Genomic DNA, 6,035 nt, shown 5'->3' on the forward strand with positions numbered 1-6,035 from the left:
CTCCTAGGTCTGTAGCAAACCGTAGGTCTCAAAACATGGTTTCCAGACCAGCAGGATCAGCATCACCTAGGAATTTATTAGAAAGGTTAATTCTCAGGCCCCTAATGAATCAGAAACCCTAGGGATAGGGCACAACAATTTGTGTTTTAACAAGCCCTAGGGTGGCTTGATGCACGCCAAAGTTGGTGAACCACTGATTGTGAGGATTAAAAGAAAGAATGCCAGTAAGGGCTTGACTCAGTAACTGGCATAGAGTAAATACTTAACAATTTCTAGCTGCCATTATTATTGCTATTAGAATATCTAATGAATGGACTACACCCCTTTCAGGCAAAATTCCATATATATTTCTCATAACAAAGCTTTTCATAATAGTTTGGCAGCTGAAAGTTTGAGATAATCAATCTTGCAGAAAATAAGTTAAAATTTTTTTTTACCAATAATCAACTGAAATCTGTATAGAAGGTCACTCCACCTCTGTAAAAAAGGAGTAGTTGGAGAAAGGATCAGGATTTTTGTCAGAAAACAGTCCAGGGTCTGCTTCTACCTGTGGAAATATGGGACAATTGAAGTCTCAATATTTTATAGCACAGAATACAACCATGATCATTTTGACCTGAAATTTTTCAAAGCACATAAAACAATTTCTATCATGCATTCATAAAATGGCTAACTTTATTTCATGTAACTTCCTAAAGAACATCTCAAGATAAATTTGTTTTCTAATGTAACCCTATGAAACTAAATGAATTTCCCCTCTATCTAGGGTGTTTGGATATAAACCAATTACAGGTTACAGGAGACTAAAGTCATTGTGGTTTTAGGATAGTTCACAAGTCATTCTTTCTGAGAGCATTTAGATAGCAAGTCCAGTAGAAATTAAATTTGTGGTTATGTACCTTTAAGCAAATTATTCACTTAACTTCTCAGGCCCACAGATTTTTCATCTGTAAAATAAAAGGTTTAAAAGCCAGATGATCTCTAAGGTCCTTCTGGCTTTTACATCATAACACGTTCTAAACAAGCCAAAGTTGTTCGTGTTTTAATAATAACTAATGCCAACTCCAAATTATTCACTTGTACGGCATGCACAATTCTACTGGCAGATAGTTGATAGGGTTGCTTTCTTTATATTTTATTTTAGAATACAAAGCTCCTCAGTATGAATTTTCCAGAAAAGACTGAATGACATCTTGTAAGAAATTCCTTTGGAAATCTCTCTCTACCTGGACTGACCTAAACCTCAGAGGAAAAGGATCCACTTTGTGCTCAGACTCTCTAGTGAGTTCTAATGAGCATATATGAACCGTGGCACTCACAGTCTTAGGCATTATTGGGCTTTCACCTCCCTTGGAAAAAACTGCTAACATTTATTGAGCAATTTATGTGCATTACCTTCTTTAAACCTGGCAAGAAAGTATACATGTCCCCATTTTACAGATGAGAAAACAAAATTTAGAGAGCCACACAGCCAGAAAGTTGCAAAGCTAGGTCTCATCACTTGTTTTCCCAACTCGAAAATCCAAGCTCTTAATCATGTGTTAACACACCCATTTTTTGATATACATCCCCCAAATATGGTCAGCGGTGCATTATATTCTGCACTCCTTCTGGGTTGTAACTTTTCTTGGGGCAGAAAAAGTGTTGTTCTTAATATAAGGTAGCTATACACGGCTTAACCAACTAAGAAAACCCTACAAAGGTCAACAAGCCAAGCGAGGAGCTGCCAGCCCCATTACTGCCACAGCCTAGAGTGCAGAGAAAGCAGCCTTGGCTTAAGTGAGAGGTTATCAAAGTGCAGGCCCAGAGTCTCTGGGGGTGGGACCCTGCCACTGTGAGTTTCAACAAGCTCTCCAGCTGGTTCTAATGCACATGTTTGAGACCCAGTTGTTTAAATAAAGTAGAAAAACTATAATACCTTTCTGTCTCTCACTTTAAAGCTGACTGACCTGCAGGAACAATAAAAGAGAATAATGACAGGTCCCAAAATATTACTCCAAGTTATTAAATTAAACTAAACATAATACCATTATACTGATCCTATCCATCAAATAGGCCATTCACTAAGGAGTAATTTGGTAAGCAAGTGAAAATGTTCACAATAGAATTTTGCCAGGAGCAGGGAAAAAAGCCCATGGATTGGACGAGTTTATTCCAAAATTCAGCTGCAAGGGAATATGCCCTATATATTTGTCTCTTATCAAGGTAAGAAATCTATATATAATTTTATTATTTCTTTCTAGCCAGAGTCTTTTTTTTCCACTGAGGGGCTTATGTACCCTATTTGGCAGGACACGAGCACATCATTAAAAAATAGATGCCACTCATTGGCATGTACCCCGTGCCAGTCACTGTGTGGAATGCATTACACACATTCTCTAATTTCATTCTTGCAACACTGTGCAGTAGAGATGGTTGTCCTCACTCTGCCGATGAGAAAAACGAAACTTAGAGACATTAAGTGTAAATCCGCTGTGCTCATTTCAAGGGTCTAGATACAATAGATTTCTGAGCTGCAGCTCCCTTTTCTTCTCCCTTCTCTTGAGGCTAATGCATCATTTCTTTACCCCAAGACTGTCAGACACACGAAGCCAGCACTCCAGGCCTTCTTACACTTCCTTCACACTTTCCCTTTAACTGCCAAAAGGATGTCCACTATAGCTAATTTGAAGCCCAATTTCTGCAAACTTGAGCCCTCCCACACCCAGACAGCTGACCTACGAGGACCACTAAGACCGAAGGACACATGGGGCCTGGGGGAATAAAAAAATGTCCCCTGGGAGAGGAAAGGAAAAGCAGTAGTGGGAGCAGGAGGCGTGACTTAACAGGGTGTGAGAAGGGTGTCAACAGTGATACCAAACACAGAGACACTGAACAACTGGCAAAGAGAACAACTGAAAATATGACTGGTCACCAGAGGAATTAGGGACAGTATGGTCATTTTGGTAAATAGTTTACCATTTCTGTTTCACTGCCATACAGCACAATAACTATTGAGCATAGTATTAAATGGGTTGGATTAACTTTGTGGGTTTGGAGTGTTTTGCTGAAGCAGTGACTTCTTTACTGCTAGGACAATGCTACACTGCAGGTTTGCTGAACACATAGCACGGTCTGCTCACTACTTCAGAGTTGGAGGGACCACTGGCCATATCTGTATTTCCCGTATTACAGAACATATATCCATCACTGGTGCATACATTCCAATACAAAAATGCAAAATCAAATTCTCTTAGTTTGGTAATGGGCAAGTATTAGTACAGACCCAGAAACTTGCTAAGCTCTCAGCAGTCATGTATATATACTAAAAACAACCTGGCTGTGGTTGAGATCTCACTTTCCATTTGTGGTCACTTGCTTTATTTGTGGTGGCTTCACATCACTAATCACAGGAATCACAGTAATGGCCAGGATGGCTGGCCTGTCTTCCCTCCCCCTTTCCTAAGTTCCCCTCTTCCAAAAGTTCTATCAACAGAAACCTTGCAACTTTAGAAAAAATTAAAATACTAATAGCTGCAATGATTTAAGTCAGGGGTGGGGAACCTGCAGCCTCAAGGCCACATGTGGCCTTCTGGGTCCTTTAGTGCAGCCTTTTGACTGAATCCAAATTTTACAGAACAAATCTTTTTATTTTTATTAATACATTTTTGTTCATCTTTTATGTTTTTATTTTATTTTTAAAATGAATATATTTAAAATACCAAAGAAAAAAATAAGTTTCAATGAAATAATCCTCCCAAATTGACCAGCACAATTAGAACATTAGTAAGCCATAGGGGCTAAATTGATCTCTGCTCTCCTCATAATTTAGTTCTAACTTCCGCCACTTGGCTGGCACCACTACCACACAAGCCTGGTTGGCAAGACTTTATGGGGGTCAAGTACACGAGTCTGTCATCAGTTTTTGACAACAGTGCATTGTGTTTCTGTCTGAAGTAGAATATGTAAATAGTTGAACAGCTTGACAGTATTTTTTAATCCTGTCTGCTTAACAGCCCATCATGTCAAAGAAGACCAAGAGAATGCTGAGGGAAGAAAACAGATTTTTTTAATGAGGATTGGGAGCTGTGATATTATCTTGTTTCTGCTAAAGATAAGATGATTTGCTTGCTTTGTGATACTGCAATATCAATGTTAACGAAATTCAGTGCTCCTCAGCATTATAACACTCACAAAGACCACAAATATTTTAAATTAGGGAAAGAGGCATGAAAGGTCATATTGCAGAAATTAAAAGATGAAAAGCAAAGATGAATCTTTCAAGCATCAATAAGACCTGGAAATAATGCCACTGAAGCAACTTACAAAGTAGCTTATATACTCAGGGAAAAAAGGGAAGCCATTCAGTAATACAGAAATTGTGAAAAAATGCAGTCGAAGGTGTAGGATGCTTAGACCCCAATAATGTTTCAAAATACAAACAACTGCCTCTTTCAAGGAGAACCATAACTGATTGGCAGCATGAATTAGCCTTCAACTTAACAAAACAACTTCATGCAATACTTCAAAAGGAAAATATATATTATTCATTCACTTTGGATGAATCAACTGATACTACTGACTCAGTGCAGGTTTTATACTTCATTCAGGTCATAACAGAAGGTTTTCTTTGTTAAAAAGAGTTACTGGCTTTGGGCACTCTTGTGGACAGAACACAAGGGATACATATCTTCAACAACTTTCAAGATAAATGTTGTGAAGTTGGACTGAATTTGGTAAATTTAGTGAATGTATGTACAGTTGGTGCAGCTTCCATGATAGGAAAACATGAAGGGTTTATTGCACAGATGAAAAAAGTATTAACAGATCCAGATGCTCTCATTTCTTTTCATTGTATCTTGCATCAGCAAAATCTCTGTGCTAAAGCTATTATTTCAAGTGACACTTTGTAACAACTTACAAGTATTGTTAACTATATTAGTACAAATGCAACACAGCATTGTCAGTTTTGTAACATGCCAACGTTGAATGATAAGGTATTCAGTGTGGATTTGTCCTATTATTCTAAAGCGTGTTGGCTATCACAGGGACAGGTGTTAGCCAAAATTTTATCCCTGTGAAAACAGATAGTTAAATTTTATGAAGAACAGAATCAGCAATGTGAATTATTGAAAGAAGATTTCTATGGAAATGCAGCATTTCTGTGTGATATCATGTCAAATCAAAACGATTTGAGTATGTCTTTACAAGGTAAAACTAAGTCTATGTATGATATGTGGCAAAAATCCAAGCATTTTGAAAAAAGCTATCTTTTTTCAAAACAATTCTTCTTCAAAAGGAAATTTCAGATGAACATTTTCCCCAGTTAGCAAAGATCATTGATGAGCAGGATGATGTATGCAAATCATTTGACAAATATGCAGCTATTATAGACCTATTAGCTGGAGGATACAATGAAAGCTTCACTGACTTTGAGAATCATGACATCACACTCAAATTTATATTTCAGCCTCACCTAGTTCATATCACCAAGGCACCTAAAGAACTACAGATGGAATTGATTGAGCTCTCAGTAGATGACATTTTAAAGTCATTGTTTGATGCTAAGAAAGACACAATTGAAATATGGAAAAATGCAGTAGAATACACATGCCTTCAGGAACATGCCCGAAAAACACTGTCTTGCTTTTCAACCATTTATTGCTGTGAATGTACATTCTCCTACCTAACCCAAATCAAGTCTCCCTTAAGGTCACAAATGACTGATACCATCTAGAGGATCAACTGAAACCGTGGACCTCCATGCTGCAACCAAATATTCAAATGCTTTCCAACAAAAAGTAGACACAACAAAGTCATTAAAAGGTTAGTTAATTTTAAAATTAACAAATAGTTTTCATTTTTTTGAAATTATTAAGTACATAGTAGTTAGACTTGTACAAAATAATGTACATTTTTAAGTATATCTAATTGAAGTTTCTTGAATGCAGACTTATTTGATTACAGCTAAATTAATGCAGACTTTCAACATGAAAAGCTTCCCCACCCCAAATTTAAACGTTTACTGCATACTAGGCACTGTGCTAAAAGTGATT

This window comes from Eulemur rufifrons, chromosome 8, assembly GCF_041146395.1.
Source record: "Eulemur rufifrons isolate Redbay chromosome 8, OSU_ERuf_1, whole genome shotgun sequence".
Taxonomy (NCBI): Eukaryota; Metazoa; Chordata; class Mammalia; order Primates; family Lemuridae; genus Eulemur; species Eulemur rufifrons.